The following is a 24,310-nucleotide window of genomic DNA, read 5'->3' as shown; positions in this document are numbered from 1 at the left end:
AGGGTGTATTTGGAGTTGAGAAGACAGTAAATAAACAACCAGTTCCTGTGTCATCCTGAAGAGTTCAGTCTGGAATCTAATTCCACTGTATTCTAATGTAGTTTAAATTTTACTGTGACTAATATGTTATGAGCGTCATTGTATATCATATAGCATTCCACATCATTTTTCTCAATGGAACAAATTCTGGAGTTAGTCAGTTAGGCTGCCTATTTTCAGACACCAGCTGAACCTGTCATTTAATGACTTAGGCAACATTTACCTCTTTTGCAGAATTTATCAATTTGTGAAGATTAAATGATATAATATCAAAATATCAGCACTTTGTCCTGGCTGGCAGTACCTGGTAATTATAATAGTAATGATAATTACTGTAACCGATTTTACCTATCTTACTAGGTTGATGTCTAAGAAATTGGTTTTTTTTTCTCTTGGAGAATATTTTCTTTTCTGTTTTTTTGGTATCGGGGATCAAACTCGGGACTTTGTGCTTGCGAGGCAGGCGCCGGAACCACTGAACATTAAATCCCCGGCCCTGTCAAATGGATTTTTAAAAGCAGTCTGTTCGCATCCAGATCTTCCCTACTCCGTGATCTCTGTATATTTTACCAAACTGCTTATTAGAAATGCTGTGTCAATTTGAGTCTTTCTCCCGATAGAGTACTTGCCTCCATCATTGTTACCAGCCCCGGTTCTCACAGCTCTTATTAGGGTTTGTCAGACAGGTCAGAGCCAGGGAGATAGCTTGGGTAGAGTGCCCCTGCAGTGATCACCATACACAAAACATATCTTTCCTTCTAAGCCTCAAGAGTTTCTATTTGTGAATTATCATGATGGTTATTAATACCACTGCTCTTAATGTCCTTATTTTTTCACGACTGGCAGTGACTGTTACAATTTTTAAATTTGGTTAATTTAAAAGGTGTTAAAGTGCAGGTGATTTTAATTTATGACAAAGAAGAAGACAGCAGTTTTTTTGTGTGCTTGCTCATTCTATATTGTGGGTTTAGTTCCTCTTGCCTTTTTCTTCGTCTTTTTGTCCTGTTCTTGGGACTTTGAATGCCTTTTTGATGGCTATGGCTTCCTTCCCTCTGCTTTTTCTTCTCTGCCAGCAAATCTTACCCATATTCCAGGCCCACCTTACCATCCGCTGCAGCCCCAGGCACCTCTCCGGCATGGCGCCCTGCTGCTTTGCTCTGGCCCTGCCCTGAAAAAGGGGCTGGACTTGGAATAGGGTTTGCCAGTCAAGCTGCACGCCCAGCAAAGGATGTGGGACCCAGGAGTTTACCCCTGCCCCTTTCCTTTGTAATCACCCATGGAAAGAATGTTTTGACTCATGTCTTATGCAGTTACTTTGCTTAATTGGTTACTGCCATCCTGTTTTCTCTTCCTAACTCTACTAGTCTACTAGGGCTGCCCTAACAAAGGCCACACTCTGATGGCTTATACCACACAAATGTATTCCTCACAGACCTGGAGGCCAGAAATTTGAGACCAACATGCTGATTGGCTTTCTTGCAAGACCTCTGTGCTTGGCTGTCAATGATTGCCTTTTCCCCCTGTTCACCTAGGTCCCTAGTCCTCTAACTGTGTCCAAATTTCCTCTTACAAGGGCTTTTGTTGGATTGGATTATCCGTATCTCCTCATTTTAACCTAATCCCTTCTTTAAAGGCCCTGTGTCAAATGTAGTCACATTGTGAGGCACTGTGGACTAGTGTTTCCTTGCGTGAATATTAAAGGGATATAATTCAGCTTAATTTTAAACTTTGTGAGAATGTATAGGATATTATTGAATTTTTTTTAGAAGAAAGGTGAATCCATGTTTTCAGTATTTTAAGATTCTATTATTTACTTTCTCTAAGAAGCTGGTGAGAATTGAAATGTCACCTGGCTAAATGTGTGGTCTTACACCTATGGGGCCACAGATCTATTTGTCTTGATGGAACCAACCCAGAATCCTTTTTCTGAGAACTCATAGCCAGCTGTATGTTTACATAAGCTGAAGGTCGCGGAGAGGCAACATTTGCACAGGGAACTATGAAGGTTCCTTTAAGACGGGATGTACCCCAAACATTTACCGAAGGTGGAGGGACTGGATACCTGATGTAATCCTCCTCGGAGTTGTGTGGGGCTGATTCACTACATTTCTGGAGAGGTAATTGCAGACCTCTTGAGAGTCTGAACCTCCGCTTCCAGGTGGAAGGCGCCTTGGGCACTTGTGCTGTGGCAGAAGCCAGGGTAGAAGAACAGGACTTTTGCAGAGCAGAGCATCCCTATTGTGCACTTTCCTGGGAGCCAAGTTGGGATTGCTGTCCTTTGACCTTGCCACTTGCCAGTGGAAAGTTACTCAGCTGCAGCCAAGGCTTCAACAATCTCTTCAGAACCTGCCAGTGCCCTTGAGTGTCCCAGGATCACCTTACCTTTCATGTGTAGGTTACTCTCCTCTGTGAGATGTCCTGCCTTTAAGAAACTGCTGCTACTACTAGGTAAGACTTTTCTTCGTGGAGAGAATGGTTCCCCTTCCTCTTCAGTGCTTAAAACTCTGTGAACCCATCCATAATCATTAATAGTTTCAAGATGACGATTTTGGTGATTGCAGTGATGGGGAGGGAACCTAGGGTCTTGTGCATGCCAGGCGAACACTCTTAACACTGAGCTACACGCCAGCCCTAACTCAAGATCCTTAAGCTAGTAATTCATCTTTAACGTAGATGACCTAGTTTACCTCTTCTTGGAAGATTTTGTGCAAACTCTAGGCTTATGAACTTTATTATTTGGGAACAAGTATGAAAAGACCTGGTTGGTGCTCTTAAATGGAGGGATTACTTTGGGAAATAAATTAAGAAAAATGGATGGATTTACAGTGTATGGATCCCATTAAAGTTGTGAATTGTTTGAAGAAGGAAAAGAAAAACACCCGTGACTGTTTCTCAAGATGTACCCTGAGGAGTGTTTTGGTGAACAGTGATTTTAAGAGTCCTGTGTGATTTGTCTAGGTCAGGGTTGTCTCTCACAGTGAATGATGAGAATTTGTTAGGCTGTTTTTGTAAGAGAGGTGGATTTTCTTTTCAGTTTTATAATTTGTCATCATTTTCCTGTTAAAAGAGTTTGATGAAGATTTCAATGGAATTAGCAGAACAACATGACCTGTTGTATCCTGAGAAGTGGGTCTGGAATCAATACATCCATTTACCTGTAATTTACCCTTCTGCCCTCCACCATCGACCCTTCTGTTTTTAACTCCTGGCTTGAAACTTTTGATCCTAGTGTTTAGAGAAAGTTAAAACACCACAGTGATTTGGGCTCACATTTTCGATCTCAGATATTTAGATTGCATTGACTAGTTACTTGCTGAATAGCAAGGGAGGAGTAGGAGCAGCTGTCTCTCTGAGAGGAGTGTGTTCCTTCAGGTGCCTTGCCCTTCTGTGAGCTGTAGGTGGTGGACATACTTGCTGGCTGGCTTTGCCACAGTGGGTGGTTGGCTGGCAGCTCTGCCAGGCCACTGTTCTTCATCCTGGGAGGAGGCTTGATCCAGTGAGGTGGTGTTCTGAATGACCCCCCCCCACTTGCTGTGATCTTGTATCATTCCTCTCCTGCCCCAGGTGAGTTAGTGAAGACCCTTGATGCCTTCACCTAGCAAAAGACTTTAACTTTGACTGCTGGGAGTTCAGGCCACATCTCAGCTAGGCAGGAAGATTGGATCTAACCTATTTTTAAAATACCTCCACAGAGGATTTCGTAACTTTTCTGTTATCATCTGGTGACTAACAACCTTGACTTTTGGGAGTCTTTTCTTTGCCAGCACACATTCCTCAGTTGCTCTCCTACAGTGATTCTTAAACATTTGCCTGTTTATGGGCCTTCCTGGGCACACAGGCTTGGAGTAAGGCCAGAAATCCTTTGAGGATGGCACTGCATATTGCTGGTTGGCCCTGTCCAGGTTCTCCTCTTCTGCTGCTCTGTTGTATTCTCTTTACTGCTTTTCCATTTCAATTGTCTGTGTTAGGCATTAACACCTCATTACTTTATCTCCATTGTGCCTCCTGGTGAATGTCAGGAGGTCATGGATAAATAGTATTTAGTCCATGAAATTTAAATTTCTGATATATAGTAGTTTCTTATATACAGTAGATGCTCAGTAATGTTTGTGAGATAGGAAGGTGGAGGTCTGAGGCCAATGTGAAGATATAAGAATCATGACAGGCTCATAATCCACAATGGTTGTGAAAGATGAAGGTGCATGCTAAACAAGCTAATGAGCAGACTCTTTGTAGCACGTGTGAGCACACACCTATGTAGGATGCCTGGAGAAGCCTTACTGGTGTTGTAAGTAGTGCTGGACATATAGGATCATGGATGAATACTAATTATTTGACCAGATTTAGCTATCTGTAGAGAGCAAGGAGGAAGCTGTGTAAGAGGGTACAGTGAGTTAGGGGATGGTGCTCAAGACAAAGGCTTAGACTGATAGCAACAGGAAGGAGTGGTTTTGTTGGTTAAGACAGAAAGAGAATGTAATTATTACAGCAGGTGTGGTAATATTGTAATTTATTACTCATGCATATTTGATGAAGTGGCATATCAAATAATTTATGGTATAGGATTGATGTGCAGCCATTGATATTTGGTAAAATTTGGATGAGATAAACTGGTTCTGTTTCCCCAGAAAACAGTTTAATTTCCTGTGATGACAGTATAGTCCATGCTCTTTGAAAAAACAAAGCAAAGCAACTCAGACACTGGAAAATTATACCGACAGTGAAAACACCCCTACACCCACTACTCTAAAGTAAACTTGGTTGATGTTATGGTAGGTATATGTTTTTCTTGATCAGAATTATTGACAAGCAGCAAGGCTCTGGAACAAGATGAATGAAGTGAACACTCATTAAGGCTTGATCAGATTTTCTTATAGATCTAGAGGCTCTTCTCAGCATTGCTGGCTCTGAGCAAGTGAATATTTAGGACTAGGATACTAAAGACAAAAGAGGGTGGGAATGGAGACAGATCTGGGAGTCCCTTGCATTTGGAAGTTTGAGCTTCTCAGCATCCCCCCACCCCCCACCCCCGCCCCAGCAGTAATCTGGGAGGAGGGTTCAGCCTAGCTTAGTTGCAAATGGGAAATCTTAAAAGTGAGCAAGTTGCATGCTATCCACCATGATACTTCCTTCTTTGTTTCAATAAACACTGTTTCCCAGATTATATTTGCCTTAGAATCATCCGGAGGCTTGTACATGTAGATGGCTGGCCCTTGCTCTAGAGATTCTGCCATTGGAGGTCCAGGGAAGGGCCTGAGAATCTGCATTTCTGCCAGGCTGCCAGATGATGCTGGTGCTGGTAGTCAGGTCCACACTTAGAGAACCACTCATCTAGATGTCGAAAGCACTGTTACTCCAGAGGATACTCCATGCCAGTCCTGTGGTGTCTTAACACATCCTGTGGTGCACAAGGGGTGATCAAAATATATGGTGAATGTTTAAATTTTAAAAATTTATTAGAATGAGAGATACATTGCCATTAATCCCCTGAAAACACTCTCACTTGCTTTGAACACACCTATTCCAGGATTTTGGCTGCTTTCTGAAGCAGTTTTGGAAGTCCTCTTTTGAATCTTTATGAGGTATGGTTAAAAAAAAAACATACTGTGAATGCTGCTGCCACGCGTCACTCAATGGAAAAACAGGCTTGTGAAAACATTGTGTTGTGTCCTCATCCACCCTTTTCACCGGATCTGGCACTGTGCAACTTCTGGCTCTTCCTAAAGTCAAAATGACAGTGAAAGGTAAACATTTTGGGTTGATTCAGGACATTGAGGCAGCCACAGTCACCCAACTAAAGACGCTCATAACACTCCTAAGAGAGGATTCCCAAAACTGCTTCAGAAAGTGGCAAGAAGAATGAGATAAGTGTGTTTGAAGCAAAGGTTGATAAATGGCAATGTGTCTTTTACTGTAATAAATTTTTAAAATGTGAACATTCACTGTATTTTGTGATCATGCTGCATAGATTCTTGAGAAGAACCAGTCTCTATCCAGTGCTGGGAATCAGGGTAAGCATCAGACTTTCTTCCTGGACTGCTGACCAGTACCTGTTTGGCTGCTGGTGCTTTTCCTGTGTCTTTGGGGGTTGGGGAAAAGGGAATCACAAGAGCAGACCCAGATTGTGGGAGGGGCCTGGCTGTGGTGCCTGACTCTTGGTCTTAGGCTAAGTTACCCAGACTTGTGGAGTAAATCTTGCCCAGTAGGTGAAGCACTGGTTCTTGTCTTTCAGCAACCTCTCATTTGATCGTAAGTTTTAAAAAAAGCCTTCTGAATGCAGTAGATTCTTTGTAGACCTAAGGGACAGCAGAAACTTTGTGAAAAAGTACAAGACATGCCCCAGGTTGCAGTTGAAGAGATTGAAATTGGAGGTGGGAAGAGGTTGACATTTGTGTCTTCTAGGGTGCATGTTTGAATACTGAAAGAAAAAGCAAATCAGGAGACATTGTGAAACATTGAACTGTTGGAACCAAGTACAAAGTGTTTGGGATTAAAATCAAACATTAATTTCAAGTTATACAAAGAACAGCGTTGAGTAGAAGCTGATCCATGAAAGAAAAATGAATAACATATTTGATAGAAACTCTGCAGCTGCCTTAAAAAAAGAGTATCTATCTTAATTTCTTGTTTATTTGCTTTCCTTCCCAAAGCATTCTCTTGGAATTAACCCAATGTTTGTCATTTTAGTTTTGGTATTACTTAGTCATATGTCTCTTTTGAGATTGTACACACCCATATAAGAATAGAGATTATCTTGTTTGAAAAAAAAGCTGGACTTTGATAGTTTTAAATTAAAAAGAAAATCACTAAATTAGCAGATAAATTTCTTCAGTCTCTTCAGGTTGATGAAAGTGGAAAAATAAATTAATAAATTTCTCTTTTGCTTTAAAAAAATGCATGATTCAAAACATAGGCTTCCAATAAACTAGGGAATAGAGATTTTCAGAGTCATCTTATTGATGAGTTATTGAGATAAGTTTATCATTGTAACAAATTAGCATTGCTGTCTGATGGGGCTGAATTGCACTGTTCTATTTATGGACATCTGCACATTTTTAGGAAGTGAAGCTCTAGGAGCAGTCATTCTGCCACTATGAAACTGGTATATCTAGCTTATTTGCCTCCATCTGAATGCAGAACCAGTGAAGTAGTAGGTAATTTGGAGGTGAGCACCACTCATGGTGTGTGGCCAGCTGCTGACTCAGCACAGAGGTGTTCGAAAGGAAATGAGTTAGGGATGTGTTCAACCTGTGGACTTGCTTTGGGAGTCTTGGGCCATGAATGGCTGCACGAGGACTGTTAATCCTGGGCACCCTTGCATCTGTGATCCTGTGGCTGAAGCCTACTTTACTAGGGCGATGGGACTGGGCCTTGTGGTTTCTTGGTTTTTCTGATGAGATAGCTCAGTTCTCCTTGCAGTTTTCTGAGGCCAGGTTTATCTTCACATTCTCTCCAGATGGCAATTCTGCTTTTCTGTGTTGTTTCACTTCAACTTATAACTGGTGGGATTCAAGCTGCTCTCCAGGCACTCCTTGAACCAGTGACTTCTTTCACTTTGTTATATATTATATAGTCTTTCCTTTTATGTTTTTATATCTTGAAATGATTGAAACAACTATTCATCATAGCAGAAATATCGATCTTTTTAAGGGGAAGTTTTAAACATCTCCTGTAAAATGGGTTATGCACCATAAATCATTTTTGGAATAAGATGTGGAATAAGAATAGCAGTAAATAGATGCCTCCTCTCCAAATGCTGTGACAAATGCTCATGTTTCATTTTTATTGGTTGCTGCATTCAAGATAATTTGATTACAACTAGGGCACATTCTGCTTTATGAATAATCTTCTGTTTCATGGCGAAGTAAATGGGAATGTAATTATTATTCCTGTGTTTTGTCTTAGAGACATGCATATTTAAAGCGCTGTGTGATCTTGCACAATTCTTGGACTTTAGTTTTTGGTTTTTGATGCTCAAGTCTTAAAATTGCAGCATTTGAGTTGGGGAGGGATATCAGGGCCCATCTGTTTCATTTTCCTGCCCTGATTGATATTTCTGGAAGGGTACCCACCTTTACTCTCCAACCAATGGGAACTGGCCAGCTACCACTTCTGGAGACCATCTGCTCCCTGCTGGTCCTGGAGTAATGACCAGAATTCTCTCCTCTCAATAAGATGCATCTGCTTTTCTGTAGCCTTCCCCCTTGGGTTGGGTAAGGTCTGTTCTCCTCAGCTTCATAACAGAAACTGACTGCTTTTGCTGCAACCCAGTGCCTTCCTGCTTCTTTTTTCTTTTTAATCAGGTTAAACAAACATTCCTATGTTCACATGACTTTTGTTTGTTTATTAACTCTGCTGGGTACTTAACTCAATTTTCTGAGTTGTGAATACATCTAGATACTTTTCATTTCAAGGAGTAAAGAAGGCTATGTAGTGACAGTGTAACTAGATTGTCAGAGGTGGTCCCGCTAAAGAGGAGCTGTGGACCTCAACTTGTCCCCGGCAGGTTCCTGACATATTGTCACAGTAAAGCGTTTCATGATTTGTCAGCGAGGGGTATAGGCAGAATCAAAGAAGGACCTGCTTAGAGGAGTGAGGTACACTATAATCTGGAATTGGGAGTATTTATGTAGTTTGGAGGTATCCCCAAGATGGATAATCTAGGATATTTATTTTTCTGAGTTATTTATCATTTATTTAGTGTCAGTTTTTGTAAGGTCAGGTTGCCCATTAATGGGCTAAAGCAAAAACTAACTTTGTCAGCAAAGTTAAAATATAAACCATGTACGTGTTTGAAGTTTAGAGATACAGTGCCTAATTAATAATACTGTTTCTTTGAGAGTGGAAATCTTTGGAATTTATGGGTTTATAGAACCAGAAGAAAGACACAGACCAAATTTATGGACTCTTAGGAACTGAGAAGTGAGCCTGGAAGACAGGCCTACGGAGCAAAAAGGCATTGTGACTGTGGGTTCCTTAATGTCTTGAAGCTACCCTTCTCTACAGCTTCTTCAAAATTACAGATTTCTCAAAATTACAATTTCCTCATCTACCTATCTTTATTTCTTTTATCTTATCTGAAAAAGTCTCTTTCTCTTTCCTAGTCTTGTCCCTAGCCTACCAGTTCCTGTCTGGAGAATCAGCAAGTGTTAGCAGTTTCTGTGTCCTTATAAAGTTTACATTACACACTTGTAAGCAAATATTTATGTAGACACACCTATCCTTCCCTTTTTAATATAAAGGCTGGTGTACCTTACCGTATGGTGACATTTTTTGTTCAGGACTTTTAATAATGCAGATTTCCACTGTCATATGCTCAGTCATACTAAGCCTCAGATCGAGCACCCCCCATTCCATCCACCTCCCTCTCCTTTGTACTCTGTTGCCCTTTCTTCCAGCCTACCCCTTTGTACTGACTTGGGCAGCCAGGTTCACACACCACTGCAGGACCCGAGCTCGTGCCTTTTGGCCCATCAGCCAGGCTGATGAGATCTTTCTGGGTTCTGATTTAGTCATCTGACATTCAGTTGTGTATATCAGCTGCAAATTGGATTAGCCTGCCATCAATATACTGATGCACATTTTTCTGCCTCAATGTTGCATAGGTTAGACCTAATCATATAGCCCTGTGACATAACCCCCCGAGACCACCTTGGAGTTTTCTAATGATTATACTTCGGAAAGAAGTTGGTGTTGCAGTGCAATTAATCCCACCTAGTTTCACTGTTGGTCTGTTTTCACAATCTTCTTGTCTGGAAAAATGTGAGAGTGGTATGGTTGCCAACCATCCAGCCAAAGTCTGTGTATAGTGCAGCATATTCTGGAGTTTTTATCAGAGAAGGAAGGAAGTTTGTCTGTGAATTTTACTTTTAACAAACCGTAGGTATGCCTTGGTTTCCTTTACTAAATGCTTCCAGACTACGTAGCAGTTTACTCTACCACTTACTTAGGATTGACAAAATTAATTCACTTCCCCAGCAGTATTTGGGTGTCTGGCTTTTTGTGAGTCTAGGAGGACACTGTTGAGTCAGGTGAGGGGCACCTTGTGACTCTCTGTGTAGGAATAGTTACGCAGATCCCATTACCTTTGTTGCTCTCTGTGAGCTGCAGTCTAGCCCCTGCCCTCTGAGGACTTGGTCTTGGGCAGGAGAGCTAATTTAAAAAGCAAGGACAGTAGAAGGTAGGAAGAGTTAAGATGACATCTACAGGACAATTCGGAGGTCTGAGCAAAAGTAGCAGATTAGTGGTTCTGGCAGAGGAAGTGACTGTCCTAAACCTGGTCTGCATAATTTGCAGAATTGTAACTTCTTATCTTCAGAGTGGGAAATTGTGCCTATCTTTGCAATTTCTCTGAAGTGATGGGCAGCTTCTCTCTCATCTCCTAGCTTCTCTCATCACTGTGGGATGATTCATTAAAGCTGGGAGTAAAGCCTGGATACCAAGCACCACCCCAGTTCCTCAGGGTCTCTGGCCTTTAGTCTTCCTACTACCTTCTAGTTTCTGGTTCTGTGGTCATTGAGTCTTAGCATGGGAAGTCTTCCAACTGTAGCTCACAAGGGGATAGTTATTTAACAAGAGCATTATACTTACTGGGAACTAGAAATAGTTACCATCTGAGGATTCAGCTAGTAGAAAATAAAGTGTCAGTGGAAATAAAACAAGGAATTACTGTGCATACATGGCTGAAAAGGGTGGGATCATTTGTGATTCCAAGAGAGGTGACTTGGGTGCCATCTGCAGGATTTAATTGTCTTCTGTAGAGAGAAAGCCTTTTCAGTTACATTGCATGGTGAGGATGCAGCCTGGGATGAGAGGAACTGGCAGGCTGGACTGTAGGAAGTAGAGACTTAGGGAGGGCTCAGTTTGGTGGTGCCCTGGAAGGCCTGTCCTGTTGGCGGGGCGGGGGGTGGGGGGGACGGGGACTGGGGCACTTGGAGACAGTGGCAGGTATCTCCCAGTGTGCAGATGGACCCAGCGTGTGTTTGGATCATCAGGCTAAGCCTTTGTTCTTGGCACAGGCTCACTAGGCAGCCTGCCCCTGGAGTATAATTTTCCTACAAAGTGAAGATGCTAGTCATTGGTCTTGTGCCTTCATATCCATTCACAGGACATTCTCTCGGTGTAAAATCTACAACTTGTCATGTGTCTTAGCTTACAACTTGTCTGAGTGTCTGAGGTATTTCATTCAGTGTGTCTGCAGTAAGATGCTGGGAACTTGGAGCATGCTAACTCAAGTTACACAGCTTTCTGATCCCTCCTGGTAAACTCCAGCTCTGAGGCCACAGGACTCATATATGGGATGTGTTCTTGACCGACCTTGTGATCTTGACTACTTCCAGTTCCTTCAATTCAAACTGTGTAGTAATGGCTGAATTTTATCCGATACCCAGACTTTATTTTACTGGGAGATGTCGGCTCTGTCTCTGCCTTGAAAAATCTAGAATTTTAGATCCTGAGCTATTATTTTTGGTTTTCAACAAAGTGCCAGTGTTTATTAGGATCATTTTTTTTTTTTTTTTGGTACCAGGGATCAAACTCAGGACCCTGTGCATGCAAGACAGGTGGTGGAACCACTGAGCTAAACCCCCGGCCTACTAGGATCATTTTTAAAACTACAAACACAAGCTAATTCTCATCTTAGTGATCATAGAGGAATTTAAAAATGTTTCCTGCCTTATAATTGGAGACTCAAAACAAAAGAGCCACTGAGAAAAGTATTCTTTTTTTTTTGCCTGTTAAGTTTATTGGTACATTTTAGGTATAAAATACAGTTACGTTCATCATTGGGATCTTGTACCTTTACATGAGCATCTTGGTCTTATTTTTTCCCCATTCCCCTGCCTTCCTTTCACCCCTTCCACCCTTCCCTATTTGGAAAGACTTTGTTTCCATTTTTTTCCTTTTCTCATATTTTTTTTTCTTCTTCTTTCCTTCCCCTACCCCTCCCACTTCCCCTACTCCTTTAGACCTTTTCTTCCTGTTACACAATATCAATTATACATATTTTAAATTACAATATCAAGATCTAGGAGACATTACCAAAGATTTTACAGAATTTAAAAGGATATAGAAAGCATATTTCAAAAATCTGTTTTGAAATAAATTTGACAACTTCTAAGAAGTAACTTGGAAGACAAATTAATGAAACTAACTGTGGAGGAAATATAAAATTTGAATAGCACCTATTAAAGAAAGTATATTCCTAGCTTGAAAACCTACCTGTATGACAACAGCAGGCTCATAAACATTTTAACTGATAAATTATATCAAACAATTAAAGCAGAAAAAAGAAGGAACACTTCTCCCCTCATTTTAGGAACTCAACATTGTGCTAATCCTAAAAGTGGATAAAGATAATAGAAGAAAAAAGTATGAACATAGATAGAAATTTGTTTAACAAAACAAACTATTCGAAGTCACATCTGGCAGCATGTAGAAAGTGGTTTTATTATAGGGATGGCAGTGTTGGTTCAGCATTGGAAGATCCACCCCCAAAAGTCATAATTTTAACAGAGGCAAGGAAAAAGCCATATGATCCTGTCACTAGTTGGAGAAAAAGTATTGGACTAAATTCTACAGCTGTTCATGGTAAAAGCTATCAGGAGACTAGAAGTAGAACAGAACCTTCTCAACAATCAAAGACATGTACTCCATACTTCCAGCAAAAACGCCTTATATGAATGGAGAAGATACAATGCTTTCTCCTTAAGGTGGGGAACAAGGGCACATATGCTTACTCTTCATCTGTCCATTAAACTTTGAAACCTAGTCCCCACCAAAATAGTCTGGCAATAAAATGACACAACTAGGATAGGATTAGCACAGCAGAAGCAAAATCTTTATATGTAGATGAAATGATCATCTACAGAGAAAATACTGAGAAATCTCTAGGTGCCCCTAGAACTTGTATTTGAATTTAGCAGGACTAGAAAACACAAGGTACATATAAAAATTCAGGTCTGTGTATACTTGCTATAAATGAAGAATTGGATATTGAAATTTAAAAGTTATGTAGGAGTACAAAGGACCTAGAAAAGTCAAAAAAATCCCAACAAAACAAAACAAAAACACTGTTAGAAGATGTTTAGTACCTAATTTTAACACTTCCTCTAAAGCTACAGTAATCAAGGCTGTGTTGGTGTAAGGAAAGACATACAGATCATTTGAATAAAACAGTGAATCTAGAAATAGAACCACACATATATGGTCCACTGAGTTTTGAAAGATTTTTTAACATTAGCATTTTATAGAATATAAACTCAATTCAAGAGCTGAGGAAGAGTTAGAGTTTTCAGCAAATGGCACTAGAACACCTGGTATCTGTATATAAGAAATTAACCTCAACCCTTTATTTACATACATGAAAATAACTTAAAGGGATCTATGAACCTAAATATCAAAACCTAAAAGTATAAAACTTTAAGAAGAAATTATAAGGGAAAATGTTTATGAATTCAGGCTAGGCAAGAGCTACCTAGTATACAAAAGACATGATGTATAAAAGAAAAAAATTGCTAAATGAGATTCTATCAAAATTTAGAACTTTAAATGACATCATTAAAATGAAAAGTAGTCCTTAAACAGACCATATTTACAATGCATATAACCTATGACTAGAATATATAAAGAACTCTTAGCGCTCATTAATAGACAACCCAATTCAAAAGTAGACATAAGAAGATGGTAAATAGCCACTACAGCACAAGGAAAGGTGTGCAACTCTAGAATCAGAAAAATACTAATCAGTACAGTAACAAGACTGAATTATACACTCATTAGGGAGATGAAGTTAAAAGTTTTAAAAGCCTTGTTATGACTTTTTATTTTTGTTGGATTCTCCCCCTTTGCGTTTAATTTGTCACGCCCAATGGATTCATTCTGCTGGGTTTCCTGGGGTTGTGATCCTCATTGTCTTTTCCTAGGGTATTGTCTAAAATTTTTTGGAGTGCCGGTTTGATATTCATGAAGTTCCTAAGGTGCTCTTTATCATGAAAGTATCTTATTTCTGCATCCATTTTGAAAGATAATTTTGCAGGGTACATCCATCTGGGTTGGAGACTGTTTTCCTTTAGGGCTTGAAATACATCACTCCAAGCTCTTCTTGTCTTGAGGGTTTGCATTGAGAAGTCTGCTGTGATTCTGATGGGCTTTCCTTTGTATGTGATTTGTTTCTTTTCTCTCACTGCTTGTGGAATTTTGTTCTCCTATTGGGTTTCTGGAATCCTAACTATTATATGACTATGTGTAGATTTTTTTTGATCAAGGCTAGTTGGAGTCTTATATGCCTCACTTATCTGTATGTCAAGTTCTTTTCCCCTCCTTGGAAAGTTTTCTGCCATCACTTCTGTGAACAGTTTTTTTATGTCATCTGCACTCTCTCCTCTTTCCTCATTGACTCCAATCAGTCTTATGTTATTCTTCTTTGCATTGTCTAGCACCTGCTGGATTGATTTCTAATGTTCCCTTACAATTTTAAAGCAATTTTTCTTTTCCTGGTCACTAATTGCAATCTTTTCTTCTATATCTGAAATTCTATCCTCACATTGGTTCATTCTGCTGCGCAGATTTCGATGGAATTTTTAATCTCCTGGAAATCTGTTTGCATCTGTTTTATGGATTCCATTTGTTTCCTATGTTGGGATTCCACCATGTTCCTCAGCTCCTCTATTTTTTTATTTGTGTTCTCTCTAGATTTATTAATCATGTCTTGCACCATGAGCAAAATCTTTGCTGTTATCTGAGTAATTATTTCTGATTTCATTTTTCCCAGATCCTCTTTTGTTGCCAGTTCAGGGAGTCCAGATGGTTGAGTATCAGATTGTTCCATCTGGTTTCCCTTTGGGGTTGCTGTAGGTGATCCAGAAGTCTGTTTTTGAGGCTTGTTTATGTGTCTTCTCATTTCCATGGGATGGGGGGGATTGCTTCTGGTGCCCACGTGGCTCACCTTCTCTGCCCTAGGAGCTTGGATTGGCAGGGGAGCTTCCTTCCAGGTGCTGGGACCAGCTCAGCTTCTTGGCCCTAGGAGCTTGGGATGGCGGTGGGGGAGCTTCCTTCTGGGTGCTGGGACCGGCTCAGCTTCTCTGCCTTAGGAGCTTGGGATGGTGGCGGGGGAGCTTCCTTCCGGGTTCTGGGACCGGCTCACCTTCCATGCTACAGTTTAAATCTCTGTCCTGGGGTTGCCCCAGAAATGGGGTCCCGCCGACACTTGTTTTCAGTGGCCAGGTGCTACTTTTTCATGGGTCAGCCCACCAAGGTGGCCTGGCTCCCACAGCACGCAGAGCAGCCCGCTGAAAACAACGCTTGCTTTCTTCCACCGTCGAGGCCACAAGGAACCGTAGGACATCTGGTTGCTCCTGCACAGCACTCTGATGAAAGTATTCTTTAAAGACCTTTTTATAGAGAGTTTTGACCAACTCTTCTGGTACAAAGAGAATTTTCATTGAGCAGAAGAGAATGACCATGTCCTTTGAGCTGCAAAGTTTGCCAACACATTCATTTCAATGGTCCCTACTTGATGACAGCCTCGTCTCCTCTCTCTGTAATCACTAAATTACTGTGGGTGCTTGCTGTGGAAAGACTGAGCGCTGTTCACTGAGAGCCACTGTAAAACTCTAGCCACACATGGGAGAGTTTGCATGCTTGCTAAGGCATACATGTGAGTCAGGGTAGAGGGAACCATATTTCTTGACATGAGACTGAGTTCAACCCCCACCCACTATTAACTCCCCAACCCACCACTTCTTCCGAATCCTACTTGCTCACCACCTCTTCTCCAGTGAGGTAGTTTGTGGGAGAAATAATGTGAAATAATGATACCTGCCAAGACCTCAGGACAACCTCTCAGAGCGCCATGGCTCTGCTGTATTCCAAAGCCAGAAACAAAGGCATCCAGTGTTGTCATTTGCAGGAAGAAACATCATGTGAGCATTTTTAAGGCATGGGTCAAAACAGTATTTAGTTACCTGCATGATTCAACACAAGGCCTGCAGAATTGGCACAAAGATTGAGAGAAATCTTAGGAGTATTGGGATGCAGCTGGTTAGCCAGCACCTTGCTGGGCACACACAATTAGTGGAAGGCCATTTCCTTCCCCTTCCCTTGTACCCAGCTCTCCAATAGTTCATCCCTGGACCCTTTCTGCACAGTCCCCAGAGGTCACTTTCAGGCAGTCCCACTCCTGTCCTTTAGCTGTTCTCAGCAGACTTGAGTCTCATTTCTGTTTTTATACCAGCCCTTCCCCTCTGAGTATTTTCCAGAATGTCACCAGTTCTCTTAAAGTGACCAGGAGCCCTGGTTGGGATTTTACCTATTTTCTTGCTTCCTGTATGCTCTTTTTGTGAATACAGTGCTAGATTAGAAGCCTTGTTAGGATATTGGCCCCCTGTGCTGGGCTCATCAGAAAGCTCCTGATTGTTGTCAAACTCTATGAAACCACATTCACTGTTCTTCGTGTATTAGCACAGTGATTTTTAAAATATGTAGATACAGGAAGACTGTATAGTGCAACAGGGTATTTGTATTATTAGACTTTACAGCTACTAACTTATAGGCACCAAATTGGCATGCCACACTTTAACAGAGGAAATACTGACCCTGGAACATGTTGTTATAAGGAAACTACCTCATTTTCAGATAGCTGAATTTTACAGGATAACTCTTCTTTTGTGTTATATGTTACCACTGGGTTAAATATAGGGGTCATTTTCTCCATCTCTTCTTCCTCTAACCCTTCCGTCCTTTCTTTCACAAGAAGTTATTCCAATTCCTGGTGTTAATACCCATAGGGCATCATGGTCCAATAAAATGGAAATGTTCTGTATCTATGTTTGTGCTGTCCAGTGCAGTTTCCACTAGGCACCTGACTATTGCTACCAAGGAACTGACTTTTAATTGATTTTAATTAATGAAGAGCCTCCTGTGGGTACCCTATTGGACAGGGCAGCCTTAGAGTCTAGCTGAGGAAGTAAGAAAGAAAGCAGGAAAAAAAAAAGCTACATTGGTTTGTTACTTACATGTCAGTATAAAGGGTTAGTAAAGAGGCACTGGGGGTATGGAGCCACCTCCCCTCCCAAGTATCTATTTCCAATTTCTAATGAGCTCTGCTTTGGAACTTCTCACTGCCTCTTAGACATCTCTCTTGCCCATGGGGAAGATCACTTCAAATTTTACAAGCCCAAGTACTCATTTCTCTTACCCCACAACCCATTCTTCTTCCCTCATTTGCTACCAGCCAGTAGCACCAGACCCCGCTAGCACTTAACCAGTGATCTTGAGTGGATTTTTTCTCCTTTGCCTTGCAGAACATGTCACCAACCCATGCTATTCCTCTGGGAGTAGCTTTGGAGCTAGTCCCCTGTCCTCCATTCCAGAGCCATGGTGCTCACCTGCCAGATGCTTAACAGAATACAGAATTGGTGTCCCTCTCCTCCTGGCTCCAGGCTTGCCTCCCTTAGGCCTGTCCACTATTCCCATTCCTTAGCTCTGTCCTGTGCCACATGGGAGAGGACAGCAGGCCACCTTGCTTCCCCTGCATGTCAGCAACTCCAGCATGCCTACTTCTCTCTTTTCCTTTTTCCTGGTTCTTATCGGCCCTGCTCAAAAGTCTACTCATATGGGGCTTTCCCCAACTTCCCAGGCTATTTCCTCTCCCCACCCCTCTAGTGTACACTAATTCCTTCATCCTTGGGATTCTCACAGACTGTCATCCATTGCCTTTATTAAACTTATTCTGTCATATTGCAGTTACGTTTTATTATATTGTAATTTATGTTTCTGTTCTGTTTTAATAAAAATATCTGAGATAATCAGCTTCTAAAGAGAAAAACGTTTATTTTGGCTCACAGCTTGGAGATTTCAGTCCATGACCAAGTAGCTCCATTGCTTTGGGCATGCTGAGGCAGCAAATCATGGCAGGAGCTTTTGATGGAGCAAAGGTGTTCATCTCATGGCCAGGAAGCCAAAGAAAGGGAAGAGAAAAGACTGGGGTCCTATTATCCTCATCAAGGGAATGCTCCCAGTGACTTAAGATCACCCACTAAGCACCCCCCTTAAAGTTACATACTACCACCTCAAAATAGCACCAAGGTGGGACCACACTTCTAAAGCATGGCCCTCTGGAAGACATTCCAGGTGCAGACTGTAGCAGTGCTATCTTCCAATGTGTAGAAAGTAAGCTCGTGTGGGCTTGGCCTCTGCCTTATTGTTTCCTTATAATTTCAGCACAGAGCAGGCACTTTGGATTGAGTTGCTACATGGACTTGAGCACGCCATTGGAGATGAATAGATGTTGTAGGGGCAGGTATGGGGAGGAAGGGCACTGAGTCCCACTGAGGAGAGCAGGTACGTCTTATAGTAAAGCCAGTTGTGATGAGTGTTCCGTGCCAGGTAAGAAACATTTTAGGAAGATTGGACTCATTGGCAGCAAGTAAATTAGAATGGAAAGAAGCTGCCTCAAATCAATAGCAGCTGCACAGAGCCTGACATATAATGTGCTCCCATTTGTTTTTGGAAGAATGAACAGATGGGGTTATGCTAGCTGGTGTTGAGCCACTCTGTTGAGTCTCCCATTAGTGACAACATAAATTGAGGCCATGAAGTGGAGAGGAAAGGGTGAATTTACAACTGTTTTAATGGAAATTACAGTGGTACCTTGGTTCACGAATTTAATTCTTTCCATGATTCTGGTCACAAACCAAGTTGGTCATGAACTAAATCAAATTTCCCCATAAGGTCAACGTTGACCCTAACCATTGAATTTGATTTGGTTTGCAACCAATTCAGTTTGTGACCAGATTTGTGGAAATAATTAAGTTCTTTTTTAAGAGCTAAGATACATACCACTGTGCTGTAGTTTCTCAGGTCCTCTTTAATGTCACCATGATTCTTCTTGACATTTTGTTCCCAAAATTTCATGCTTATGGATGATTCATATCCTAGATTTCTTGGAGTTGCCTTTGTTTGAAATACTGACTATATTTTAAAAGTATAGGATTTGGTAATAAATTTGAGCTGTTTGTAGGAAAATGGATGGACCTTGAGACCATAATGTTCAGTGAAATAAATCAGATAAACAAGCTTAAATATTTCATGGTTTCTTTTATAAGAGAAACCCAGAATATAAATAAAGAACAAAATAAAAGATAGATAACAGGAAGAAGGGAGATAGATCTTTCTTAAAGGGGCAAGGCATCAAGATATGGAGGAAGGGGTACACCCTACTGAGGTCCCGAGTTGCAAGGAACACGCCAAATCAGCCCGCTGCAGACAGGCAGGTCTGTGCATGCCCTACCGAGGTCCCAAGTCACGCGGAAGACACCGAATCACCCCACTGCAGACCGGCAGGTCTGCCCACGCCATACCGAGGCCCCGAGTGGCACGGAACACACCCAGTCAGCCCACTGCAGACAGGAAGGTCTGTGCACGCCCTACCCAGGTCCCGAGTCGAGCGGAAGACGCCGAATCACCCCGCTGTAGACAGGCAGCCACCTGGTTCCACACTACAAAGACGCAGAGGACACCAGACCACCAGACCAGCGTACTGAGTCCCAGTGCTCCCGCCCAAGAGGTAGGGGCTTCTGAGCCACCGTCCCATTGCTCCTGGTCCAGAGGAAGGGGCTTCCCGGTCACCATCCCTCCCACTGCTCCCAGCCCAGAGGTAGGGGCTTCTGAGCCACCATCCCACTGCTCCTGGTTCAGAGGAAGGGGCTTCTGAGCGACCGTCCCACTGCTCCTGGTCCAGAGGAAGGGGCTTCCCGGCCACCATCCCTCCCGCTGCTCCCAGCCCACAGGAAAGGGCTTTTGGGTCACCATTCCTACCGCTGCTCCCGGCCCCTGTCCCACCTCTCCCAGCTCAGAGGAGGTAATCTGGGCAGGTGCTAAGAGCCCCCTGCCCCAGTCGAAATGAGAAAACAAGTAAATAAGTCTCAAAACCAGACTTCCAGATCACCTACAGCAACCCCAAAGGGAAATGAGATGGAACACTCTGATACTCAACCACCTGGACCCACTGAACTGGCAACAAAAGGGGATCTGGAAAAAATGAAATCAGAAATAATTTCTCAGATAACAGGAGAAATTGTGCCCCTAGTACAAGACATGATCAATAAATCTAGAGTGGAGCTGAGGAACATGATGGAATCCCAACATAAGAAACAAATGGAATCCATAAAACAGATGCAAATAGATTTCCAAGACATGAAAAACCCCATTGAAAGTCTACACAGCAGAATGAGCCAATGTGAGGACAGAATTTCAGATATAGAAGATAAGATTGCAATTAGTGACCAGGAAAAGAAAAATGGCTTCAAAATTCTAAGGGAACATGAGAAATCAATCCAGCAGCTGCTAGATGATGCAAAGAAGAATAACATAAGACTGATTGGGCTCAATGAAGAAACAGGAGAGAGTGGAGATGACATAAAAAATCTCTTCACAGAAATAATGGCAGAAAACTTCCCAAACAGGGGAAAAGAGCTTGATATACTGATAAGTGAGGCATATAGGACTCCAAATAGCCTTGATGAAAAAAAATCTACACATAGGCATATAATTGTTAAGATTCCAGAAACACAACAGAAGAACAAAGTTCTACAAGCAGTTAGAGAAAAGAAACAAATCACATACCAAGGAAAGCCCCTCAGAATCACAGCAGACTTCTCAACACAAACCATCAAGGCAAGAAGAGCTTGGAGTGATGTATTTCAAGCCCTAAAGGAAAACAGCCTCCAACGCAGATTGATGTACCCTGCAAAACTAACTTTCAGAATTGATGGAGAAATAAGATACTTTCATGACAAAGAGCACCTTAGGAACTTCATGAATACCAAACCAGCACTCCAAAGAATTTTACACAATATCCTAGGAACAGACATTGAAGATCACAACCCCAGGAAGCAAAGTAGAATGAACCCATCTGGCATGACAAGAAATTAAATGCAAAGGGGGAGAACCCAACAAAAAGAAAAAGTCATGGCAATGACAAGTCAATACGTTTCAGTTATAACCATCAATGTTAATGGTCTCAATTCACCAATCAAAAGAAATAGACTGGCAGAATGGGTCAAGAAGCAAAATCCAACAATATGCTGCATACAAGAAACACACTTCATTAAAAAGGAAATTCATAGACTGAAAGTTAAAGAGTGGAAGACAACACTCCATGCAACAGGAACCTCCAAAAAAGCAGGAGTAGCTATCCTCTTGGCAGATCAAGTAGATTTCAAACCAACACTGATTAAGAGAGACGAAGAAGAACACTACATCCTTGTAAAGGGAAGAATCCAAGAGGAAGAGATGACAATCATAAATATCTATGCACCAAACACTAGTGCACCCAACTATATAAAACAAATACTAACAGACATGAAAAGTCATATATATGCACTAATATAATTGTAGTGGGGGACCTCAACACCCCACTGTCGCAGATAGATAGATCAACTAGACTAAAAATAAGTAATGAAATATACTAGAACTCAATTGAACTCTTGAACAAATGAACTTAACAGATGTTTACAGAGTGTTGCACCCCACAAAATCAGAATACACATTCTTCTCAGCTGCACATGGGTCATTCTCCAAAATAGACCACATACTCACACATAGAACATGTTTAAGTAAGTGCAAAGGAATTGAAATTATCCCCTGTATATTATCAGACCATAGTGTGATGAAATTGGAGATCCATAGCAAAAGAAACTCAAAAAATTTCATAAACATGTGGAAATTGAACAACACACTTCTGAATAACCAATGGGTCACAGGAAATTAAAGAAGAAATCAGACAATTCCTTCAATTAAATGACAATGACAATACAACATATCGTAATCTATGGGACACAGTGAAAGCAGTCTTACAAGGGAAATTCATAGCAGTGAATATGCATATTAGGAAAACAGAACGAGCCCAATTAAACAACCTGATGCTGCACCTCAAGCTTCTAGATAAAGAAGAACAGGACAACCCCAAAGCTCATACAAGGGAGGAAATTGTAAAGATCAGAGAAGAAATCAATGCAATGGAGACTAAGAGAACAATACAAAAGAAATCAATGAAGCCAAGAGTTGGTTCTTTGAAAGAATCAACAAAATTGACAAACCTTTAGCCAACCTTGTCAGAAAAAAGGAAAGAAAAGACCCAAATCCATGCAATTAGGAATGAAAAGGGTGAAATGACCACAGATCCAGCAGAAATCCAGAGGATCATCAATACATACTTCCAGAACCTATACGCCAATAAAATGGACAACACAGAAGAAATGGGCATATTCCTAGATACATATGAATTACCAAAGTTGAACGAAGAAGACCTAAAAATTCTGAACAACCCAATATCAACCAATGAAATTGAAAATGTAATTAAAAACTTAACAACTAAGAAAAGCCCGGGCCCTGATGGCTTCACTGCTGAATTCTACAAGACATTTAGAGAGGAACTGCTGCCACTACTGTTTAAACTCTTCAATGAACTTGAAAGGGAAGCAATACTCCCAAATTCATTCCTGGAAGCAAGCATCACCTTGATCCTCAAAGCAGAGAGAGACCCAACCAAAAAAGAGAACTATAGGCCAATCTCACTAAGGAACATAGATGCAAAAATCCTTAATAAGATAATGGCAAACAGAATGCAGAAGATCATCAAGAAGATCATACACCTTGATCAAGTGGGATTCATCCCAGGGATGCAGAGATGGTTCAATATATGAAAATCAATCAATGTAATACACTGTATCAATAGAGCCAAGGACAAAAACCATATGATTATCTCCATAGATGCAGAAAAAGCATTTGACAAAATCCAACATGCATTTATGATAAAAACCCTACAAAAAATTGGAATAGATGGTCTCTACCTCAAACTGATAGAAGCCATCTATGAAAAACCAACAGCCAGTATCATACTCAATGGTCAAAAACTGAAATCCTTCACACTCAAATCAGGAACAAGACAAGGATGTCCACTGTCACCACTCTTGTTCAATATAGTTCTGGAAACATTAGCCACGGCAATTAGACAAGAGAAAGAAATAAAAGGAATAAAGATAGCTAATGAAGAAGTCAAATTATCATTATTTGCAGATGACATGATACTCTATATAGAAGACCCCAAGAACTCTACCAAAAGTCTTCTAGACTTAATAACCAAATTCAGTCAAATAGCTGGTTACAAGGTCCACACACAAAAATCAATAGCTTTCCTCTACACCAATGACAGACTCACTGAGAGAGAAATAGGGCCAATAATTCCTTTCACAGTAGCATCCAAAAACCTGAAATACCTAGGAATCATCCTTACAAAAGAAATCAAAGACCACTTCTCTGGAAACTATGGCACTCTGAAAAGAGAGATTGAAGATGATATCAGAAAATGGACAGACATCCCCTGCTCCTGGGTAGGAAGGATTAACATAGTGAAAATGGCCATACTTCCAAAACTGCTACATAGATTTAATGCAATTCCAATTGAGATCCCAGCAGCATACTTCATTGACCTCGAGAAAACAATCCAAAAATTCATTTGGAACAAGAAGAGACCCAGAATAGCAAAAGGAATTCTAGGTAACGGAGACATGGCAGGGAGTATCACAATCCCCAACCTGCAACTATACTACAAAGCTACTGTGATAAAAACAGCATGGTACTGGCATAGAAACAGACCTGAGGACCAGTGGAACAGATTAGAAGATGCAGAAACAACGCCAGACACATTCAGCCATCTCATCTTTGATAAAGGAGCCAAGCACCCTCGCTGGAGGAAAGATAGCCTCTTTAATAAATGGTGCTGGAAAAATTGGGCTTCAACTTGCCAAAAATTAAAACTAGACCTGTATCTTTCACCATGCACTAAACTAAAATGGAAATGGATTAAAGATCTAAGTATTAAAATAGAAACTCTGAACCAGTTGGAACAGAGGTTAGGTAGAACCCTTGAAGACATCAGTGTAGGAAAAGATTTTATGAACAAAACCTCAGTTGCCTGTGAACTAGCACAAACAATCAACAAGTGGGATCTCTTCTTATTAACAGGCTTCTGGACAGCAAGAGAAACCACCAGCGGTGTGAAGAGACAACCCACAGTGTGGGAAAAAATCTTCACCTGCTCTTCCTCAGAGAAAGGTCAACTATCTAGAATCTATAAAGAACTTTATAAAATCAGGTCTCCCAAATTTAAAGACCCAATCCAAAAATGGGCATCTGAAATGAACAGTCATTTCTCAGACAAAGAAATAGAAATAGCAAATAAATACATGAAAAAATATTCAACATCACTGGT

At 41.1% G+C, this 24,310-nt stretch overlaps 1 protein-coding gene and 1 long non-coding RNA gene across 7 annotated transcripts in view; one reads left to right on the top strand and one right to left on the bottom strand.

Annotated features, from left to right (window-relative positions):
- Positions 1-24,310, top strand: part of Nedd4l (NEDD4 like E3 ubiquitin protein ligase) — a 353,886-nt gene that overhangs the window by 86,600 nt on the left and 242,976 nt on the right. Inside the window, exon 1 of one of the 5 annotated variants that reach the window (XM_087189030.1) lies at positions 6,222-6,288. The exons of the other annotated variants lie outside the window; for them this stretch is intronic. The gene's annotated coding sequence lies outside the window, so the exon portion shown is untranslated. Of the gene's footprint in view, positions 1-6,221; positions 6,289-24,310 lie in introns of those variants that run through there. 5 annotated transcript variants of the gene reach the window in all.
- LOC147830059 (uncharacterized) lies at positions 5,079-8,573 on the bottom strand. 2 transcript variants are annotated; one of them, XR_015442067.1, is made up of 3 exons: positions 8,112-8,573; positions 5,558-5,759; positions 5,079-5,437 (listed from the first exon to the last, which is right to left on the bottom strand). It is a non-coding gene; the product is annotated as an uncharacterized LOC147830059 (long non-coding RNA). The 2 variants fall into 2 exon arrangements; XR_015442066.1 differs by having other exon boundaries at positions 5,645-5,759.

This window comes from Heterocephalus glaber, unplaced genomic scaffold (assembly GCF_053883595.1).
Source record: "Heterocephalus glaber isolate CG9 unplaced genomic scaffold, H.glaber_assembly_v1.0 deba00000331, whole genome shotgun sequence".
In the NCBI taxonomy this organism is placed as follows: Eukaryota; Metazoa; Chordata; class Mammalia; order Rodentia; family Bathyergidae; genus Heterocephalus; species Heterocephalus glaber.
The sequence above is the reverse complement of the archived record's forward strand: the minus strand, read 5'-3'. Positions and strand labels throughout refer to the sequence as shown.